The 24,178-nt window shown below is 34.6% G+C and overlaps 1 protein-coding gene across 1 annotated transcript in view; it reads right to left on the reverse strand.

Annotated features, from left to right (window-relative positions):
* LOC129230774 (mucin-17-like) overlaps window positions 1-24,178 on the reverse strand; it is a 506,717-nt gene that overhangs the window by 380,797 nt on the left and 101,742 nt on the right. Inside the window, exon 2 of the mRNA XM_054865195.1 lies at window positions 6,179-6,244. The gene's annotated coding sequence lies outside the window, so the exon portion shown is untranslated. The remainder of the gene's footprint in view (window positions 1-6,178; window positions 6,245-24,178) is intronic.

Below are 24,178 nucleotides of genomic sequence, written 5' to 3' on the forward strand. Positions count from 1 at the left end.
CGGTAATCGACACAAAATCTGGTGGAGCCATCTTTCTTTCGGACCAAGACGATGGGAGAGGCCCAAGGACTGGATGAGGGTTCGATTACATCATTTTCCTTCATCTCTTTCAGGAGGGTTTCAACCTCTTCCTTCTTAGCGAACGGTAGTCGTCTTGGATGCTGTTTAATAGGGGGGTGTTCTCCAGTGTAAATCCTATGCTGCGTTAAATTCGTCCGGCCCACATCACTCCCAATTAACTTCGATGTCAAGGACTCGGAAGACACAGTCTCGGGGTAATTGATTCTTCTAATGATGCAGTTTACTGGAGTACAAGTTGCCAACACTTCACCTTTTCGGATATTCCTTGGCCTTTCACTCACGTTGGCGACTCTCACAGGAATTACATCCTTAGAAAGGTCCACAAGCGTAGATGCTACCAGCACTCCTTTTAGGCTATTGCTTAGGTTAGGGTATTCAATGAGTCCAAATCGAAAACTATTGGTTTCTTCAATGGAGCCAGGTATTAATGATTCTGACCTTGAGGGAATCGATAAATCTGTTTGGGCTATTATTTGATGAGCGGATTTTACATCACTTTCTGCAGGGAAAACGGCTATGTCTTCTCTCATCGAGTGCAGCTCATTAGTCTTGAAGTCGAGAGTGAAGTCATATTTCTTCAAAAAGTCCAATCCGAGAATGAAGGGGTCCGTGATATTAGCGACGAATGCCGTATGATGGTAGGTGGCATTCCCAAACACTATTTCCAAGTCTACTTTACCGTCAATCTCGATTTTGTCACCTGTCACAGTCTGGAGACTTACGCGTGGCGAAATCCACAGCAGTTTCAATCCAAATTCACGAGCCATATCTGTCCTAATGATTGTCACATTGGCTCCAGTGTCGACAATCAGTCTGCAGGGGTTCCCATTTACATGTGCGTAAATGAAAAGTCCATCACTGCCACTACTAGAAGAGGAAATCTGTAGAGCTCCGGTGGTGGTGATTTCCTTCCCTCGCGTAGCTTGACGAGCCGGACAACTCCTTCGCAGGTGTCCTTCACTACCGCATTTCCAGCACTTCTGCTCTTGTTTCTTTTGGGCTGTTATGCTGCTCAGATGTCTTGTCAAGTCACCGAGTTGTTTCTCAAGTTCAGCGAGGTAGGACGACCTGGAATCAGACTCATCAGCTTCCTGAGTCCGGATTAGATGGCGATCCACACGGGTTGCTTCTTGGGCGGCCTCGTATCTCATCGCATACACAACAGCAGAATTCAGGTCTTTGACATCCGCCATCCGTAGAGCTTTCTGGATTTCCGGATCTCGAACCCCGTCGATGTAGTAGTTGAGTGCCAGGTTGTCTCGAACATCCGCAGGACAGTCGCAAAAAGCAAGATGAGACAATCTCTCGACGTCCGCCGCTAGCTCTTGCAGGGTTTCCCCGGTTTTCTGGAAACGGGACTTCAACTGGAGTCGGCTGAAATCTTTCTGGCACTTCTCACCGAAGCGAAGCTCCAACGCAGATGTGAGGGCGGCGAAATCCAGGCGCTGGCTGTCCGGAAGGGTCTGAAGAATGTCCGCTGCGTCACCTCTCAGGGATGCTGCAAGTAGAGCCCCTATAACTGGAGAGGCCGACGCATCCGCCATTTTGGAGCAAGCGTACAACAGGGAAAGCTACCTTTTTTGGCAATCCTTCGCCAAACAGGGAACGAGAGAGTCGGAGAGCGAAGGTGAGCATTGGCGAAATTTTGGAAACAGTTGGCGTCGTTTCTAGGTTGCCAGTCACTTCACGGGCTATTATTTATCCATTTCTTTTTTCTTTCTGCATCTGCTGGAAATCTGAAGAGCTGAAATCCTTTTTTCGAGCTGTTTACACAATTAACAGCCGAACAACCGCCCATTTGACTCAATTTAACACATGCTAAAGAAAGGGAAACATCAGCAGCAATGCGATCGCTACGAAGCACTGGATCAAGTTTGCTCCAAAATGGCGGATGCGTCGGCTCCTCCACTGTAGGGGCCTTAGCTGCAAGATGGCAGGCCTTGGTAGCAGAGTCCCATCCGTTCGCTTCCGCCACTATCATGAATTGAGTTTTGTATACCTGTCACGAAGTTTTCCCATCAAATGTGGCAAGTTTAATGGACGGTCGAACAACCGATGTGGGAGCGCCAAACTGTACAGAGCTGCTTTCCGCGATCGCCAATCTTCTTTCCATGATTTTAATTTTCTCATCCACATGGTTTTCAACTGTTGCGATACGGTTTTCTACTGTTTCAAATTTTTCTTCAAAAGCATCAACTCGATGCTCTATCTCATTAAATTTATTTTCCATCACAGTCTTTACCGAAGTAAGGTCGTTTTTAATTTCCTCATGGTTAGAAGCTAAATCATTTTTCAGTACCATTAAATCACTTTTCAATTGTTCTTGATTAGCCGCAATGTCATTTTTTAATTGTTCTTGATTTGCAGTAAAACTTGCAGTCAAATCACTTTTTAATTGTTCTTGATTAGCCGCCATATCATTTTTTAATTGTTCTTGATTAGCCGCCATATCATTTTTTAATTGTTCTTGATTAGCCGCCAAACTTTCGGCCAAGTCGCTTTTCGCAACATTAATTGCTTCCAGAAGTTGTTTTAATTGGTCATCCATTGCCCGAGTAATCACCATAAAAACAAAGTCTATAAATTCAAAGTCTTTATGAAAAAAATGTCCAAAGTCACACTTACTCCAAGAAAGTCCAGAAGAAGCCCCACGTTGGGCGCCAAATTGTAACGGATTCGGTGCGACTTCCACTTTCTTGAAATTAAGACACAGTTCTTGATAAAAACACAGGAGCTTTATTTACACTATGTACAGGAGAAATCGTTAACAACTGCTAAAATAATCATCAGCAATTAAGCAAATATCACTCAACACCGTAAACTCAACGGTTACACACGTATTTACTTCCAAATACGAAAACAACACAGCGAAATGCTTCGCTATAAACAGAGCTAATACACACTCTCAGTACAAATTCTCAATCGAAACTCTCCTGTTTATCACGCAGAACGCTTTTATAAACATCGAAGAATTTTCCACAACATTCTTACCTCTTCTCGAAATGCGTAGACCGTTATCAAATTTTATCAATGAAAAGAAAAGAAAATAGGGGATCGTATACTTTAGCCGAATGAAAAGGGGTTGTATATTCATTACGGGAAACTATTTACAGGTTACGTTACTACAATAATTACTATTTACAGGATTTGTAACAATATTGTAAATTATTTTCTAATAAAGTGAGAGGAAAAAATAAATAAAGACAACCATTAAAATGAAATTACTTTAGTTCCATTCGATGATGCAAACTTTGTCCGAGTTTCTTTTTTTTTTTTGCCGCACCCTGTATACTGCCGTGCTAAACACAAAACTGGAATATGCAGTTGAGCTCAAGCTGAGATATTGTGTTTTAAAATTTGGCTCTTTCATATATTTGATTCAGATGTCTTTTTTCTTCTTTTTTTTTCAGAATTTTTCAAAAAAAAAAAAAAAAATTCTTGTTCAAATTACCGTAAAACATTAATTCGAAACAAAGAACAATTTGGTAATAATAACTAAGTTTTGTTCAAAAGTGCAGGCATGACTACTTTTACTATTGTGCTTTTCACGGCCGTATAGTTAACTGAAACTCCAGTTTAAGTTTTGGTTCAGCTTTAGAAAACATTATGCTGTTAATTTTGGGTTTCTGCTGGAAAAAAAAGAAAAACCAATTTAGTTTTGGTTTGGACTTAGACTGGATTGGAAAAAATCATAACTCAATTGCTTTCACTTTCAGAATGTAAAGTTACACTGCAAGGAAGGGAAATCATACTTAATTTTTTTTCAAACAATATCAATCATTTTGCAGTAAGTTACCGCCCTAAGCCACGGTTAAGGCAGAAAGACATAAACAGGGTGGCGACAGGAACTGTGGAAAAAAGTTCCCTGACTTTTCCCTGATTTTCCTGATTAAGTTCATCAAATTTCCCTGATTTACGTTGCCAATGATAATGGTTTTCTTTCTCTGCTCTACTTGAAATCCATTGTATGTCTGTATAAAATGTAGTATTTTAAATGTTTTAAGTTGTGTAAAGTTGTTGAACTAAAGATATATTTTAAAAAGATGCTCCTTTTTTAATAAAATAGTTTTAAAAAAATACATAAAAAGTAAATTTGGGGGGGGGGGGGGGAACTACAAAACAGTATATTAAATTTTTCTACAATGGAAAGATTATAGAAAATTAAAAAAAAAAAAAATACTTTACTTCCAGAAACCATTTAGCATAAGAATTTTAAGAAACTATTAAAATTACTCTTAAAAACATATGTGTATTTATGATAGAACTAAAAAGTAATTGAAATTATTTTGAACTAAGTTTTCAAACAGTATAATAATTGTTGCACGAATAACAAGTAATAGTGAAAGAATAGAAGTAATGTAGTTATTCTTATGTAACTAATTGACATATTTATGCAAAACAGATGAAATTATTTGATATCCATTCATAGGGAGCTTTTCTCTAATCAAGAACATAGGTTTTAATGAATGAATACAGCATTTTAACAATAAAAAAATAAAGATATTTACTTAAGTACACAAGTTAACTCTATTTCAAATGATTACAGTATGTAACGAAAAAAATCTTCGATTGCTTTTGTAACAAACAACTTTGAAATGCAAGGGAAAAAAAGCAATTAGTTAATTTCAAAATATATAAAAGAAGAATACAACTTGGTTATAACATTAAAGAATCTCTTAAGTCTGAAGAAAAGAAAACCTTTATAATCTGCAACAAATAGTATAGCGGCATTATATCAACAAATAGTATAACGGCAAAAAACAAAGTTTTTTTTATTGAAAGTTCAACTATAGCAATTAAATTAAAAACGCGAAGAAGTAATAACATTTAAGCTTTTATAGTATTAATTCAAAAACCAAAGATTTCTTCCTGAAATCGTGATTACAGTACGCTAATTACTTCGAGACAATGGAATAAAGGCAAAGGAGCTAAGGCATTAATGAAGGCTTCCTCTTTGCCTGTATGATTGTTTATTTTACGTAGCATTGAAAGCGTAAAAGGAAATTTCAAGCAAGGTAAAATGAACAACTTAACAGACACAGAAGCAATCTTAGGAAGTTCATCCTGTGGTTAATAAGTAAGATTCAATACTTTGACGTTGAGGAAAAAAGTCGCACAAATATGCGGCAGTGTATAATCGCACTTCATTAATTTCACTTTTTTTTTGAACAGATAATTGGCGGAAAATGCATAGGGAATTAGACTACTTATTTTTGTAAAGTAAAAAAATTTTTTTTCTTCATAAAATCAATTTTCCCTGATTTTTTGTTATTTTTTCAAAGTTCCCTGATATTTCCCTGACTTTTCCCTGATTAATAAAGTTCCCTGACTTTTCCCTGATCTCCCTGATCTGTCGCCACCCTGATAAAATACACCGCCAGCCTTAGCCCTGGCTTAAGGCGGTAACTTACTGCAAAATACCTAGCTTTGCCTTCAATCTTTGAGTTGAACCGCACTATTTCTGCGGTCACTCGTCTGGTGTGCTAATTCTACATTAGCTACCAGTTTGTTCGACGCTCTTGTCTCCTATAAGAGGTTTTCCGCCTTCTGCTGAATTACTTCCTATTCCGGGCTGATGAGTGATAAAAAGCTTGAAACTGCAGTCCTTGGATGGAATGACTGAGCTGGCAGTGTATTTTACGAATGCTATCCATCATGTTTGAAAAAGTCAAAAATTACAATTATTATTTTAAGTTTTAAAGGCAATCTAAAACAGAAAATGTATATTGTTATGATGAGACACATCTTACCCAATATTATTGGTTGAACGACGACTTATTTCTGGTGTTTGACCAAGAAAGCTCTCAGTCACAAAACAAAAAAGTTTTTTTTTTCTTCTAATTTAACTTACCTTTATGTGTATTTCTGTCAATCAGAAAAAGAGGATGTGTGGATTGCATATATTTTTCAATGCTTAATCCTTTATATGTTCCAATAAACACAGAGCTATTAAGAAACCATATTTTTATTCATAAAAAAGTCAATTTTTCCATTTTTTCCAATTTTTCCAGTTTACCGGTTTTTTTCCACTACTTCAAAATTTCCGGAAATTTTACATCTCTAATCATACCATAATTTAAAAAAGAAAATTACATACCATGTGCAAATGTGTACGTTCACTCTAATTCTTAGAAAACGTTCTCATTCACCCCAAAGTTCAAAACTGCAAAGCAAAAGAAAATATATATATATATATTATTTGCAATAAAATTGAACATGTAAAACCACTATTAAGGTGAACATTTAAGGTAAAGACACTGAACTAGTAGTTGACACTTTTGAAAAAAACCTTAAATGTCTTAAAAATATCGCGAAAAAAAAGTCAAAAATAAATAAAGTAATTTTAAAAATATTGAAAAATTAAAAACTAGAAAGTAGGGTATTGAGATGGGGGAAAATGTCTGTCGCTCCGTCGGTCTGTCTGTCCCCCCACATCCAAATAACTTTTGAGTGAACAGTCAGATTCAAACAAAATTTTTTATGTTCAAAAGATCTGGTCGAGGAAACCTTATTCCCATATTTCATTTTTTGATTTGAAGAACTTTTCGCCCAAATTTGAACAGTTCAAACCCAATAGCATTAGCGCCTACAGCTGGACTGAAAATCAATATAGATCCCGAACTTAAAACTCTAACTCCGTAGCTTTGATTAAAATTTAGACATGGAGGGGGAAATGGACTGACTCCGACTCTTGGAAATTTTAAGTCTTTGACTCAGACTGTTGAATCTCCCTTTTAGTTTCTTTTGGCGAGAAAATATCTCGTCAGTTTTTACAGCAAACCTAAGTTTAAGTTTAAATTGAAAGATTGCTTTAGGTTTTGTGAATTTCAATTAATGTGGATTTTGAAGGGAGCCGCTGGCCCTTGTAATACCAGCATGAACCATTCCTATGGTTTTAATTTTATTTTGTTTTATGTTAATAAAAGTTAGTTTTGTTTTAGTTGATGGTTGTAATGTGGTTACTTGTGTAACATTTTGACAAAATGAACAGAATTACGAAGAATTTTCAAACCTGCAAAAAGTGGAACTGCTGAGTTCTTTTATTGGCGTCCGTGACAGGATTTGATATTGTGATCAACTGAATCTGAAAAGTCTTGAAATTTACACAGGTAAGCTCAGTTTATTATTATACCTGTTGTAAATATTGCATTGAATGAAAATGACAAGTACATTAGAAATCCTAAAGAAGAAACGCGGAGGTTTAAGAACACAGACTTCAAAACTGTGTAACAAAATAGATACAGCACTAGAAAGTGAGGAAATCGCAGCAGAGCAGAAAATTGATCTTTTAAGTATTTATAAAGACCAATTAAATGAAAAGTACGACTGCTTGAAAAAATTAAATTCGGATATCCAAGATCTGACTGCCGAGTCAGAATTTGAAAATGAAATAGAAACTTCTGAACATTATAGCAAAAGAATAATAGAATTTCGGTACAAGATTACTAAGTTTTTAAATGAACGTGCTGCTGAAAGTCAAAAGGAATTGTTTGAGTCATCAATCTCGAAAGATGAAAGTAATTCTCAATCCTTCAAAATTGAGCGTTGTATGAAACTTCCTAAACTTACCATACATAAGTTTTATGGGTACAGCAGTTGCTGGTTGGAATTTTGGGGCCAATTTTCTAATGCCATTGATAAAAACAAAAGTTTATCTCCTATCGACAAATTTTCATATTTGAAGTCTCTACTTGGTGGCAGCGCTTATAATGCTGTTGCTGGATTTTCACTTACGGCAGAAAATTACAAATCAGCTGTAAATTTGTTGAAAAACAGATATGGTAGAAATGATTTAGTCATTAATGCGCATATGAGTAAGCTGTTAAATTTAAAACCAGTGAAAAATTCCTATCACATAAGGGACTGAAGGGAACTTTATGATAATGTTGAAGTTCAAATTCGAAATTTAAACTCCCTCGGTGTTACATCCGGTAGTTACGGACACTTGCTTGCACCTATTTTATTGAAATTAATTCCAACTGAAATGGCCCTGGATTTCAATCGTAAACGGTCAAGTATGACAGATATAGACATCGATGAACTTCTAACATTTATAAAAAATGAAGTTCAATCTCGTGAAGCAACAATTCATCTGCAGAATTCTGAAAAATATTCTTCAAGTAGTAAAAAAGAAAAAAATAAACAGCAGACTAGTAATTACAAATGGGATATTCCCACGACTTCTACATTAACTACAAATTCAAAAAGTGTTTGTATATTTTGCGATTCAACAGAACATGATTCGAAATCATGCAAGTCGAAGCCTATTTCTGACAAACGTGAAAAATTGCGGAAGACTGGGCGATGTTATGTTTGTTTTCGTAAATATCACCTATCCTCAAATTGCAAATTTAAAACTGAGAGCTGCAAAATATGCAATGGTAACTTTCATCACACATCAATTTGTACCAATAAAACTTTCAAACCCGCAAATGTAAACAGAGATACTGGGGGAGAATCAATTATTGCTTCAGTTTCTCATTGTCGGAAAAATATTACTAATGTAAATACTAAAGAAGTAATTTTGCAAACTTCATGCGTGAAGGTGGAATCTGATTCGAATTCTAAATTGTCTTTAATTCTTTATGACACGGGAAGTCAAAAAACTTATGTCACAGAAAATTTAATTTCAGAATTAAACCCTCCAGTTTTAAGGCAAGAAAGACTTCAGATATTTTCATTTGGAGCTTTTAAACCGCAAATTAAAAATTTTGAAGTCGTTGAGTTGAAGTTATCTCATGTAGATGATAAATCGCGTTGTATTCATATTGAAGCGTTAGTAACAGATGTGATTTCGAGTGTTAGTATTCACTCCCCACCACTTAGCAAAGAAGTTATGACTAAACTAGTGTCATACAAGTTTTCGAGTTGTGATAACGTAGGTGGTTCTCAAATCGAGTTATTAATTGGTGCGGATTATTTTTACCAAATCTGTTATGGACCGGTTGAAAAGTTAACAAAATCACTCTTTCTGTGTGATAGTTTGTTGGGGTACTCGCTTTGCGGTTTTGTAGAGGATGGGTCAATGAAAGGGGAAAGAAAATCTGTTTGTAGTTTCTCAGTCGTAAGTAGCAAGCTAAGCCCTGATAATGAGCTCGAAAGCTTAAGATTTTTGTGGGAATTGGAATCACTCGGGATTATGCAATCTAGGGAAAATGTTTCAGAAGTAGAAAAGGAAATAATTGATAAATTTGAATCTAACTTAAAGTTTGTAAATAACAGATACGAAACTTCTTTATTATGGAAGGAAGATAAGTCTAAAGTTGCGAATAATTTCAGAATTGCAAGAAATCGCTTTGACGATTTAAGTAGAAAACTTGAAAAGGACATTAATTTATTTGATAGTTATAAAGCTATTGTTTTGGAACAGGAACGTAATGGGGTTATAGAACCATGTTCTGATTCAAAAATCGAAAATAGTTATTTCATGCCTCATAGACCAGTAGTAAGAGAGGATAAGGTAACCTCTAAAGTTAGAATGGTGTTTGATGTTTCTTCAAAAGAGAAACATTTAAATTTTTTGAATGATTGTTTATTCCCCGGACCTAATCTTAATCCAAACGTTCTTGATATAATACTTAGTTTTAGGAAACATAATGTTGCATTTTGCGCCGATTTAGAAAAGGCTTTTTTGCAAATTGGAATTGCGGAAGAGGACAGGAATTACCTGAAATTTATATGGTTTAGTAACGAAAGGGGTGAATTAAAATTTATGAGATTTTTGAGGGCGGCTTTTGGGGTAAGCTGTTCCCCCTTTATTTTGGCTTCTACGATCAAGCATCATATTAAAAAATATGAAAATAATCCCCAAGTAGTTAATATTTTGGATTCATCCATTTATGTAGATGATTTGATATCTGGTGCGAAATCTGATAAAGAAGTGTATTACATATCATCGACAGCTTCAGATATTTTTAAAGAAGCTGGAATGAATTTGCGGAAATTTATTACTAATTCCGTAAAACTTCGAAAAATGTGGGAAGAAAAGGGAATGTGTGAAACAGCTGAACTTCGTAATGATACCTTAAAGATCTTGGGTTTATTATGGAATACCAATTCTGATAGCTTGCATTTTGACGTTCCAGACTTTCGCGAGGATTGTAAAATCAATCCTTCAAAACGCGTTGTTTTGAAAACTGTTCTAAAGATATTTGTTCCTCTTGGAATTCTTTTACCATTTACTGTTAGGATGAAAAGTTTGTTGCAAGAAACTTGGCAGCGAGGTATAGGATGGGACGAAAACTTACCTAATGATCTAAAATACGAGTGGGAAAGTTGGTGTTCAGAAATTGATCATTTACCCAAGTTTGAGATACCTCGTAAATATTTTCCGGGGGGTTTAGAAAATTTTGATACCATAGAACTTCACATTTTTTCTGATGCAAGTCCTAAGGCTTATGGTGCTGTTGCATATTTTCGATGTGCCAAAAATGATAATGAAATTCGGACCAGTCTTGTTTGGGCAAAATGTAGGGTTTCCCCTATAAAACGTTTGACAATCTCTCGCCTCGAACTTATGGGTGCGATAATAGCTGCTAGGATGTGCAAATATTTAAAAACTGTTTTTAGTTCTCATGTTTTAGATGTCCATATTTGGTCAGATTCCATTGTCGCGCTACATTGGATAAAGGGTTCACCGATAAACTGGAAGCCATTTGTGGCAAATAGGGTAGAAGAAATACAGTCTTTGACTAACCCCAGAATTTGGAATTTTACTCCAGGGAAAGCCAAGCCTGGAGATTTGTTGACCAGAGGGGAAAGTTTAACTAGTCTTGTAGAAAATACATTATGGTTTGAAGGTCCAGATTGGTTATCAATGCCTAAAGAAAGGTGGCCGAAGCATGACATTCTTCCCAGCAATAATGATTATTTGATTGAAAAGAGGTCCAAATTAAATTCTATTCAGCTTTCCTGCAATGTTAAATTACTTACAGAACCATTGCTGGATTTAGGAAAATTTAGTAAACTTAATCGTGTATACAACATCACCGCTTGGATTTTCAGATTCCTTAATAACATTAATAAGAAAAAGACTAAGCTGTCAGGTGAGCTTACTACTGCAAAAATTACAAAATCGGAAAAATATTGGTTAAAGTTAACTCAACAAACTGTGTTCACTCTTGAGATTGAAGACCTGAAACGGGAAGAACCTATCAATAAAAATTCTCCTTTATACAATTTAAACCCTAAATTGGATGAAGATGGTTTATTATATTTATCGGGAAGACTTCGCTTATCTGATCTGCCTCTAAGGGAAAAAAATCCTTGGATACTCCCGGGCGGGGAACAATTCACCAAACTGCTAATTCTTCAGGTCTATGAAAAAGTTTATCATTATGGAGTAGCCACAACCTTAGCGCATCTTCGAGAAACATATTACATCATCAAAGGAAGGAAATATGTTAAATCTGTGCTGAAATCTTGCATTATTTGCAAAAGATTTAAAGTTAGACCTGGCAAAGAAGAAATTGCTCCTTTACCGAAGGATAGGATAATTGAATCACCCCCATTTGAGACCTGTGCTGTTGATTTCGCCGGCCCTATTTTTATCAAAACTAAATCGGGCCCGGAAAAGCTTACATTGTGCTCTTCACCTGTGGAGTTACTAGAGCTGTTCATCTGGAAGTAGCATCTGACCTCAGCACTGAAACCTTCATCTTAGCTTTCAAAAGATTTGTTTCACGTAGAGGACTCTGTAAAATTGTATACAGTGATAATGCCAAGACCTTTATTAAAACTGATAGTTTACTGAAGGAGATTTGGAGTAAGATTTCCAAAGCTGAGGTTCAACAGTATTTTACTAAAAACCGAATTGTGTGGAAATTTATTGTACCTAGAGCCAGCTGGTGGGGTGGGTTTTGGGAGCGTATGGTGCGTTCTGTCAAAACGCCCTTGAAGAAAGTTTTAGGAAGATCTTGCTTGAGCTATGAAGAGATTCAAACCACTCTCACTGAGATCGAAGCTGTTATAAATGGAAGACCTTTAACTTACGTGTATGATGAAATTAACGAGCCATTTCCCCTAACTCCTTCTCATTTTCTGATAGGCAAGCGCCCAAATTTCTTTCCTGATATTCCTTCTGTAGCAGAACCAAAATCCAACAAAAAGACCCTCACGAAATTATTGAGATACAGAGATCAAATTTTAAACCATTTCTGGAAGCGTTGGAGAACGGAGTACTTACTGGAACTTCGATCTGCAAATCGCATCGTTCCAATAGATACTCCGACAAAATTCAAAATTGGAGACGTGGTTATAGTTCATGAAGACAAGGTTCCAAAACACATGTGGAAAATACGAGTTGTTAAAGACCTTTTTTTCGGCAGAGACTCAAAAGTTAGATCTTGTGCTGTTCGAACGCCTTCAAGCGTTATGAGGAGACCTGTACAATTACTGTATAATTTAGAACTTGACATTGAGTCAGTGACTCAGTAAAAAAAAAAAATCTTCCGCATAAAAATGTCATTTCTGTTTACTTTTAAATTGAACTTTGTTATTTCATGTCTAATTCAGACTGTTATATATTTTAGTAGCTGTTATTCATTTGAAGTTTACACCAAGTTTGTAAGTATGTTAATTCGTTTGATTGTTATTATGTTTAAAAAAAAAAGTTAAATATTTGAATTTTGCTGAACATTTCAATTGTTCATCCTGGGGGAGTGTGTTGAATCTCCCTTTTAGTTTCTTTTGGCGAGAAAATATCTCGTCAGTTTTTACAGCAAACCTAAGTTTAAGTTTAAATTGAAAGATTGCTTTAGGTTTTGTGAATTTCAATTAATGTGGATTTTGAAGTGAGCCGCTGGCCCTTGTAATACCAGCATGAACCATTCCTATGGTTTTAATTTTATTTTGTTTTATGTTAATAAAAGTTAGTTTTGTTTTAGTTGATGGTTGTAATGTGGTTACTTGTGTAACATTTTGACAAAATGAACAGAATTACGAAGAATTTTCAAACCTGCAAAAAGTGGAACTGCTGAGTTCTTTTACAGACTCCTTTGTCCCAAAATAAGTCTGACTCTGAATCCGCAATCATAGGCAGAGTTGCAGACTTTAAGGTGCCGCTGGAGAGAGCCTCGGAAGTTTCGAAGTCAATGTTAAGTCTACGGGGAAGTTTCCTCCCGATTGCTAATTCGCATTTAAATATTTTGAGATATTTTTTTTCTGCATAACATTCTTCACAGCAGTACAAATGACGCGCCTTTCTTAATTTTTCATTTTCCGTTAAAATTTAATATTAAATAGCTGTTAAATTTATGAATTGACAAAGTAAGAGGTGCTTTCTGTTTAAACGTTTCATAAATATTCAAGATCTAACATTTGCTCAAATTGAAAAACTAGGCATCATTCTTGAAAGTTTAGGCTTTTCAGGTATACCTTACTTTTAATCATACTCAAATTAGGATAAGAGTAATTGGGAGGGAAAAACTGGAAAATTTTGCAAAAATTGACGAATTTCCATGTTAAACACGCCTTTCGCCTGTGACAATAGAGAAAGAGGGGACAGCTTCTTTATCCCCTATTGGGGTGGGGCATGGGGATAGTCTTCAGGGTAATAAAAAACATGTGTTTAGGGGGAGGGGATGACAGCAGTTAAGGGTTGAATGAGAGAGAGCATTTATTTCTTTCGGGTCTAAACTTGGAGTTAGACTTATTTTTTGAGCTTCGCTACGCAACTTTTTCCTTGCTTACATACAGATTTGGAAATACATATCCTAGCGGGGAGAAGCCCACAAGTAATTCAAATAAATTTGAAACTGTTTTTAGCAAAAATATTACACTATGTAACTATAGGTTTGCGTTTTAACTTGGCGTAATTGCCTATTATCAACTTTATTTTAATACAAAACAAAAACTTCCTTTCAGAAAAAATGTATCAGAAGTGTAATATGCAAACAAAATAAAACATAACATAGTTCTGTGTCCACTGAAAGTGATTACAATGAACTTTGAAGAAAAGCATCAACAATCTTTTGTGCAAATAAACAGTTGCATTAACTACACTGGTGTCCAAAAGTTAAGCATAATTGTTATTTATGTGAGTAATGTGAGAAATATACATCGAAATAGGGGAAAACGTGATATGCGAGTGCAACACGGTTACAAAATAAGGAAACTACTCAAAAAAAAAAAAAAAACGGTAATATTTACTTTTATCGTCCCAAAAAATAGTTTAAATGAAAATTAGGCATATGAGGAGTTTACTCTTTGCACAAAAATTTTTCTTTAAAAGATGATGCTGAAGTTCAATAGTGTGTATGGCCACCTCTGACTGCCAGGCCAGGCACGCTGCACAACGATTACTCATACTTTCTATGAGGTGGTGGATGAGTTGTGGGCTTAAACAATTCCAAGCATGCTGGAGAACTCTTTTTAGCTCCGGAGCGGAGCTTGGCGGGGGCGAACGGGCTGCAAGTTGTCTCCCGAGCATATCCCAGACATGCTCGATAGGGTTCAGATCAGGGGAGTTCACAGGCCACGTCATTCGCTGGATATTTTCTGATTCGAGGAAGTCATCGACCACAGCTGTTCGGTGACATGGCGCGTTATCGTCCATGAATATGAACTCTGGACCAACAGCCCCTCGAAACAAGCGAACATAAGGCTCAAGAACTTCGTCTCTGTATCTTTGACCAGTGACTGAGCCTGTTTCAAAAATATAGAGGTCGGTGCGGCCATCCAACATAATGCCCGCCCACACCATTACTCCTGCTGACGCTAAGTGATGTCTTTCTCTTATGTTTTGCGGTTGGAGACGAGTCCCTTTTTCTCTCCAGATTGTTACCTGACGAGAATCACTCTGTGGAGTAAAGCGGGACTCCTCACTGAACATCACATTAGCCCACTGTCCCAGACTCCAATGCCGATGTTGCAAGCTCCAGTTTAAACGAGCGCGTTTATGCGCTGATGTAAGAGGAATGCAAACTGCTGGTCTTCTGGCATACAGACCGACATGATTGAGTCTCCTGTAAACAGTTTGCCTCGAAATTGTTATTCCTGTGACGGCACTGAGCGCCGAACCCAGTTCTGTGGCACAGCTGTCCCTATGACGTCGTGCAGAAATTGCCAGAAAACGATCTTGGCTTGCGGTTGTGACTCTTGGTCGACCTGGTACTGGTCGACGGGTAACATCTCCCGTATTTGAAAACCTCTGCCACAGTCTCGAGATTACACACTGAAGCACATTAAGAATACGAGACACTTCAGTTTGTGATCGTCCAGATTCTAGCATTCCAACGATTCTTCCTTTCGCAAACATGTCCAATTGACGTCTTTGTACCATTATTAGTTCTGTTTCACCAGATCCAATCTTTCTTGATACAGCAATTGCATGAAACGCGCCTGAACTCTCTAAAGCGTGTGAGCTGTTTTATCCACATTTCGAAACGCGCACCTAATTCGCGCATGACACCATCGACTATTCTATTTTGCATAAACATATTGTTTCTTCTTCAACCAATGAATCTCCATAAGTAACTTTATATAATTTTACGAAAATTTACAGATTTTTCTCGCGTTTTATGAATTATGCTTAACTTTTGGACACCAGTGTAGGATGAAATACTGTGAAAGCACTTATTCTTACGAGCCTAAATTTTAGCGAAATTGAAAAAATCTACGAATTTGTGAGTTGCAAATTTTGCGAATTTTATATGAACAGAATTATTCTATAAAAAAATATTTCGCGAGGTTTGAATTTTCGTGATTACGACGAGCTCTGGAAAATTGTGAAAATGAAAGCCTCGCAAAAATAAGTGCTTTTAGAGTATTCAATCACATAAATATGTTATCCTGAATTACTATTGATCTAATGAACTAATTTTCACGAGCTGAAAATCTAACTTCATGGTTCGAAAAGAGTCTTATGCTATTTAAAAAGTTCTATTCGGAAATTAATGCACAACTAAGTGCTTAGAGCCGCTTTTTTCCCCCTAGTTTGGGTCTCTCACTACCGAAGTATGGCTGGGGGGGGGGGAGGCGACAGCAATTAGGAAACTCTAAGGTGCCTCGCGTGGGAGCACAGAGCGATTTGGAATGAGGTACAGTGAGACATTGAGAAGGATCATAATCAGTTACATTATGACACTATATTATAAATATTGTACATTTTAATATATAGTAAATGTTACACAAAACATTACAAAACTAAAAGCTAGTTATAACGATAAATTATTTATAAAATAACGTTTGATGCAGCACAAATTGAAAAAAACATCCAATAAAACATTAGCTGATAAGAAAATGGGAATTACAGAATGTAAGAGAGTCAAATTTTCATTGTCGTAAAATTATTCCATCGTTGGCCATCGCAATTGGCCATACGTTTTTCCTTTTCAGTGTTGTTACCAATAACCAGCTTGAACACGAAATAAGACTTTTTTTATAGAGAACCAAAAAACTTTGTGCTTGAAAAACTATTTTTTTTTTTTTTAATTTATAAATAATTTGCTTTTAAAATATTTTTTAAAAACTTTTTACATAATTTATTAGTTTTAAAAACATAATGGGGTTGTTTCCTTCAGACAAACGTATGTACTACTTTTAGTTACTGAAATTGATAGAATAAGCAAAAAAAAAAAAAACATGGAGCAAGAAAAAAACTTTCATTTCCAACGCTTAATTTTTAATTAATTATTTTAAATGTCCAATTTTAAAAATAATGCGTGGTCTTTATGGCGTTACAAATGATGTACTTTGGTGCATCTGTCTACCGCGTTTCCACGTTGTGACAATCAAGAAGCGAATTAAATATTGCGCCCTACGCTTGCTCTCAGCCATATCGTTGCCAGTACACGTGAGTAAAGATGCGAATTAAATAATTCGCTCTGTGAATGGCAACAGAGAATGGCATTTCATCATTTGTGATATCATCGGCAGAAGCGTAAACAATAAAAGCTCGCTGATTAAAATATCTTTTTAAAAAGTCTTAGTCAAATTATTTAAAAAATGGTCAGATCCCATGTTTTTAAGCATGATCTTTTGGGAAAAAAATACTTTTAAAATTTTGGAAACGATCCCATTTGAGGAAATTAATATTTTAAATTTAAATGTAGTTTTCATAGTAAAAATGATTGTGTACAATTTTCCTGCTCCATCTTTTTAATACATATTGTTTTTGAGATACCTATCGTCTATCGTGTTTTAAATTTAAAACTTTTCATTCATTTTGAATGAACCTATGATCTGAATCACGAATGAATTTACATCTGAAAGATTTAATCTGATTAATAATAAGATACAGACAAAGCCTAAACCCATCATCAAGCCTGCAGTTTCAACATAGGCGACTATAACACTTTTCTTTTTTTTTTTTTTTTTCTAAAATCTTCTTGTATAACTTGTGTAGATGGTAGGGGTGCGACATCGACGTCGATGTTTTGGAAACATCGATGTTTTTGTTAAAACATCGATGTTTTACTTTCGATGTTTTCGGAACATCGATGTTTTTTTTGGTTTCGATGTTTTTTCGATGTTGATATTTTTGTATTATAATTGAAAATTATAGTAAAATTTGCTCCAATTTTCTTGCTAGGTAATCAAGTTTACTTATAGAATTACTCCAAAAATTTCATTTATTTGCGCACATTTAAAAAGACTGATTTTTCCGTGTAAAGGATGATTTTTGGGAAGATCACTACAAGATGGTAAAAGATAACTGGAGGGTGAGGAAGAGGTCAAAGCTATTGGAAGAACTCGACACTGGTAGTCTGTTGCCAGAACTTATAGTCGATTCTAAGGCTCCAATACTTAAACTAAAGGAGAATCCTATATATTACTTCGGTGAATATTATAACTAAAAATTCAGAACTGTTAAAAGTTGTGTCGAAGTATTTAATAGTGATGGCGACTTTTGTTTCATCGGAAAGAGTTTTTTCTCTGCCTGGTGGATAGTCAGCGAAAAGAGAAATGCGCTTAAACACCAAATGTTGGGGGTTAGTTATCGTCTTCCCAGGGGCGGATAAAGACTAACATTTTAGGGGGTTCATGCTAAAGAGTGACCCCCCCTCCATGAATAAACTTATGGTTTTTGGTATGAAAAATTTCTGAAACTGCTTAGGTGTTTAAAAAATACCACATCGGTCAGAAATATGGCACCTAATAGGACAAAAATCTCACGAATAAATTTTATAAACAATTAAAAGAAGTAGTATTTCAAGTATTTACTTTTAAAAATAATTCAAAAACTGAAACAAAAACTGAAATCATTTACATTTTATCCATAAAGTGTTTGAATACAATGCGAACGGATAATATTGTCGACGCTTTAGGGGGGGATTATGAGCCCCATGACCCTCCCCTAGTATCCGCCACTGCCTAGGTTGGCACCCCTGCGAGAACCTATGTATAATGAGGTTGTATAACACTCAAATTTTACATTTCTTGCACGATAATAAATCCTAAACACTGATTTAAACTAATAAACTATTTACAGCACATTTAAAAAAAAAAACTCAGCACGACTAAAAACTGAATTATCTAAAAATTACAACAGAAAGAAATTCTAATCTATAGAGACTTTACATAAAAAAAAAAAATACGGACTCAAATGTTTTATCGATTGAAGCGATGCCTGAATCTTTCGATATGGTTTTACAAAAACTATCGTTGATTAAATTTGTTGCTTATAAAAAGTAAACGGGCGTCAGACACTTCTTTGTTACTTTTCATTATACTGGCTCCTGAACCCAGGGCCGCAGACTAACTGTCTCAAGAATAGCTATTTTTACTGTCCGACATATTATAAATACATACACTGTTAAAAAAAATGTATTCAAAAATGAAACTCTGAATGTATTCATTTTTTTTTTGAATTAAATTGATTCAAAAATGAGTAAATGTGGCATCAAATACAAACATACGAGAAATACGAGTCATCATATACGAACATACCCAAGTCATCATATAAGAATACAACACATTATCAAACACTAATTCATGAATAAAGATGCATACAATCATTTAATACTGCAGCTAACGTTTCAAGAACATGGTTTAATAAATATTCATGTATAAATAGGAAATATAATAAGCGTGACTTCCAAGAATAAAACTCGCGAGCTTCGAACTCTTTTCTTATTGCGCATGCTACGCGTCGCTCAAGAGCGTGAACAAGTGTCAACAATGTTCATACGCTTTCGGCGCATATTTCGTTTTCGTGCTGTCTTGCGGAGCGATGGAAATGGCTGATCTCTGTTCGTCAAGAAAACGAGCTGATGTGTGCATCACATGACTTCCTTTTACACCAATTTAATGCTATTTCCCTATTATTGCAATTTTAATGGGATTCTCTCTCTAACTCTTTAAATATCACTAGCAATGGCCACATTGAAAGCAGATTTAAAAAAAAAAAAAAAAAATCGCCAAATTTTTCGCCAAGTTGGCGACAAAACTTGGCAACCAAAAGACTGGCGATATATCGCCAAGTGACCGCCAAATTATAACACCACTTGAGTTTGCATCGAAATTAACAATGATTTCCACCCAAAAAGGTGCAAAAGACCCCTTTAGAAACACCCGAATGCAACCAAAATAGGAGGTGCACAACTAGACCCCACTACGAGTCTATGTACCAAATTTCAACTTTCTAGGACATACCATTTTTGAGTTATGCGAGATACATACGCACATACGCACATACGCACATACGCACATACGCACATACACACATACGCACATACATACAGACGTCACGAGAAAAGTCGTTGTAATTACCTCGGTGATGGTCAAAATGGATATTTCGCGTGTCTATACATTCTTAGGCACTTTTCCGCATGTGGTCGAATCGAAAAAAAAACTCAACATTCATTTGGGGGTGAGCAAAATGGAAATTAAGGGCGATTTTTGAGTGAAAATTTTTTCGCGAATACAATACTTCCTTTTTTGTAAAAGGAAGTAAAAACTAGAAGATTGGAAATTGGAAGAGTTTTCATCGAACTTTGAAAGTAAGTTTTACTTTTATTATCATAGTAAGGATAATAAATGAAGGGTTGTATCTAAATTACCCAAAAATTACTTGCCTAAATTGCTCGATAGCACATTCAACATCCGACTGTGCTCGGAACATATTTTTAAACATTATATTTTATGTGGATATATATGTTTTCAAACTGTGAAAGAAAGTTCATAACGAGCTTCGTAACCTTTATTATCGTAGTAAGGATAATAATTGAAGGGTTGTATCTAAATTACCCAAAAATTACTTGCCGAAATTGCTCGATAGAACATTCAACATCCGACTGTTCTCGGAACATTTTTTAAACGTTATATTTTATGTGGATATGTTTTCAAACTGTGAAAGGAAAGTTCATAACGAGTTTCGTAAATTTTATTATTTATATTTTACTCTTCAAATTTGAAAAAAAAAAAAAAAAGCGAAAGCAACATCTTGCACAAACAGCTATGGAAGAAATTAGGTTCTCATCAAGCATAAATCGTTGCATGAATACATTTTTGGAACACTTGTGTGTTTCACTGCAAAAATATTTTTTCTTTCGAAATACCACTAATATAAAAACCTTTTTGCCGAAAAGTAACAAGAAATACAGATTTGAATTCAACATATTTCAGTGAACATATTAATCATTTATCGTTACATAACTATTGATAAGATTTCCAAATCTTTAGTATGATTCACTCGGCCATGCACAGGCTTGCTAGATTTTAGTAATGTTCAATCGGGTCGAGGGAATGCCCCCCCCCCCCCCCCGCAATCCTAAGCTTTGCTCCCTCGCGTAAATAAATAAAACGCGTATCTGCTTGTCAAATTTTGCTGAATTAGTGGTGATGAAATTTAAAATTTAATTCTTAATTTTTATTCAAAACATTCTGTGTAACAAGAATACAAAATGTATCAAAATGGAAAACAAACTCTAAAAAAATATTAAACTAAACAATTTAAATATCAAATAACCCTCTTAAAAAATGTTTAAAAGTTCAGTTTAAATACAAAACGAAGGAATTAGGGGCAAAAATAACTACAACTATAACAGCAGTAGGATATTTATTCATTCCACATAATAAGTTCTCCATAACGAGACTATATTTGCTTACAATATGAAAAATTAATACCGTAATGTTAAATTGACAAGCAAACTATTAAGTTACTCCTATAAATTAATACATAGTTAACAATTAAAAACATTATATACTCAATTATTATGGATAGGAATTGCATTTACATGTAAGAGCTGAGAGAGAGAGAGAAATGCTTTTCTCTAACAGTTTTAAAGTAAACTTCACATTTTTACAATAATTTTTGATTATTAATCATGCATTGTATCATTAACAAATACATCATGAGTTACTTGTATAAATTATGAAATGCATGGTGAACAATAATAAACAATATAGAAGGATTACTTAGGGATAATGTTAGTATTTACATGTAAGACCATGGTGCTTCCCGCCATTGAGAAAGCTTCATACTCTTTGTGAAAATAGAACTTCGTTTTTAAAGAAAATTTTACATTTTTACAGAAACTTGAGAGACATCAATGCTGCATTGTGCAATTTACAAATAAACTGTTAAATACTTCTAAAAAATTGATAAATGCATGGTGAGATATAAAAAACGTCATACATACATTGGTTTTGGATAGAAGTTGCATTTACATAAAAGAGCCGAGATGTTTTTCACCTCCTATGAAAAAGATCTTCATTTTTTGAATGATGCATTATGTAATTTACAAAAAAACCTTTCACTGCGTCTATAAGTTATGAAATGCACAGTAAGCAATAATTTATAAATAGTACTGCATCACATACGGTGAGCCATAACAGTCATTCTACGGTGAGCAATAACTATTTTACAATCATATATTTATATTATCTTTGTGTTTCATAATTTTGAAGTGCACAGTGAGCAAAAACTTTTTTACAACAGAATATTACAACTCTAATTACAAAATGTACGGGGAAAAACATTTTTTCAATTCTATATTACATACGGTGAGCAATAACTACAGTCGGACCTCCATATATCGAACTTCCACATATCGAAATTTTCTATGTATCGAAATCCCAGCAAATTTCTGTGTTCATTACATAGAAAAGTTGTTTCTATATATCGAAAAAATCTCTATATATTAGAGATGTACCGAGTAGCACTTTGGCCGAGTACCGAGTACTCGGCTTTTTATTACTCGGCCGAGTACCGAGTTACCGAGTACTTGGCCTTTCACTACTCGGCCGAGTTCCAAGTACCAATTATATTTTAAGAAGAACCACCGACACACATGTGATGAATTTTGAACTTATTGAAATAGTAGTATAAACCTCCTTGTCCATATAATAGTTTTTAAAACTAAATTCCCGCTGAAATTTAATTACGCATTATATATATACAATTTTGTTTGTGTCAAAAATTTTACAAAAAAATAATTTTTTAAATTAAAAATAAATAAATAAAAGGTATGATTAATCAAGTTGGAATTAAAACAAAGTACAGTAAAATCCCTCTAATGCGGACACTAACAGGACAAATTTTTTGTCCGCAATAGAGAGGTGTCAGCAGGACAGGGGTTAAATAATGTTATTTGCATTGGAACTGGGGAATTAAAAATTGTCCGCATAAGAGGGGTGTCCGTTAGGAGGGGTTTCACTGTATACCAATCAATTATAGTTCTAATCTGCCAAACATAAATAATTTTTAATAGCAGATAAAACAAATGTGCAGGAACACTCCAGACCACATGTTTCTGCCCCCCCCCCCCCTCCGTTACAAGGAACGTCTTTTTCAGTGCATAACATGTGAGCTAAAGAATGTAAAGACATTCAACAAAAAAAATACGACTTTTGTCGGATGCCTTTAAATCTACGAGCCCCCATTTTGTGCATTGAAAAAGGAATTCCTTGTAATGCCAAAACACGTGTCTGCAGAGTTCCTGCACTGTACTTTTAAGGTTGTTTTATTTTTTAAGCGAAGGTATTTTCACATTTTTTATAACTAATTTTTGTTTGCAGCAAAAATCCATTTTTAATATAAAAATTCCATATTTTCTATACTTACATTTTTTGCGTAATTTTTAATAAATAAGTTTTATTAACTTTGCCGACATTAAAATAAAGATTTATTCCATTGAAGCATTACAAACTTCATTATTCTCAAAATTTAAATTTGACTTATAAATTTTAATTGTAAATGATTGCAGAATATAATGCTTGCTCTTTTTTTATAAATTTTAGTATGTCTTGGACAATATTCAATTTTTTGCAACTACTTGGTATTGGCCGAGTATCTGATCAGAATTTGGCCGAGTACCGAGTAGTTACCGAGTACTCGGTACGTCTCTAAACCAAAGCTTATGAAGTCATGTAATTTCAGCATTAATTATGAAATAAAAATGGATTTGTGCTGAAAAGTAGAAAACAAAATGCAGTGTTAAATTGCACAAATTTGCAAATTTTTATAAATTAGTTTATTGCAAATATGCATTTTAATGTTATCTTTTTTCTTTTGTTATAATCGTGTTTACCTTTTTAAGATTAATTTACAATATTTTTTCTATGAAGTTAGCATTGAGTAAGAACACTATAAAAAATTAACTCTTTCCAAACCAAAATATTATTTTAAAACATATAATAGAAATAAAACTATTACTATTTCGATTGTTAAGAATATTGGACCAACACATTTTTTCATGATTTATCTAGTCCTCTTTTTTTTTAAAAAAAATCCCCGGAGAGAACGGATGTCATGCATCTCTCCTGGCAACTTTTGTACCTACTTTTCTTGCATATGTACTTCATTTTGCATTCAATTTTTTAATTTCTTAAATTTTCTTTTTTAGCGAACCTTTCGAGAGATATGGTATGTTCAAGAATTTCATAATCACTCCAACATTATCACATTGCTGAAGGTTGTAAAGGCCAAAAATGACAAAGATATTTATTTAATATTTGATTTTATGGGTAAATATAGGTTTTTATAAGTTGATTGTATCTCAAGATTCATGTTTAATCAGGGTTTGTTGATTTAAATCAGCTTGATTTAAATAGTGATTAAAAATCATGATCTAAATCAAGTGATTTTTTTTAAAAAAAATTGATTTAAATCAATTGATTTGTATTAAGTGATTTTTTTTAACAAAATCAGTAATTA

Source organism: Uloborus diversus, chromosome 1 (genome assembly GCF_026930045.1).
Source record: "Uloborus diversus isolate 005 chromosome 1, Udiv.v.3.1, whole genome shotgun sequence".
Lineage (NCBI taxonomy): Eukaryota > Metazoa > Arthropoda > Arachnida > Araneae > Uloboridae > Uloborus > Uloborus diversus.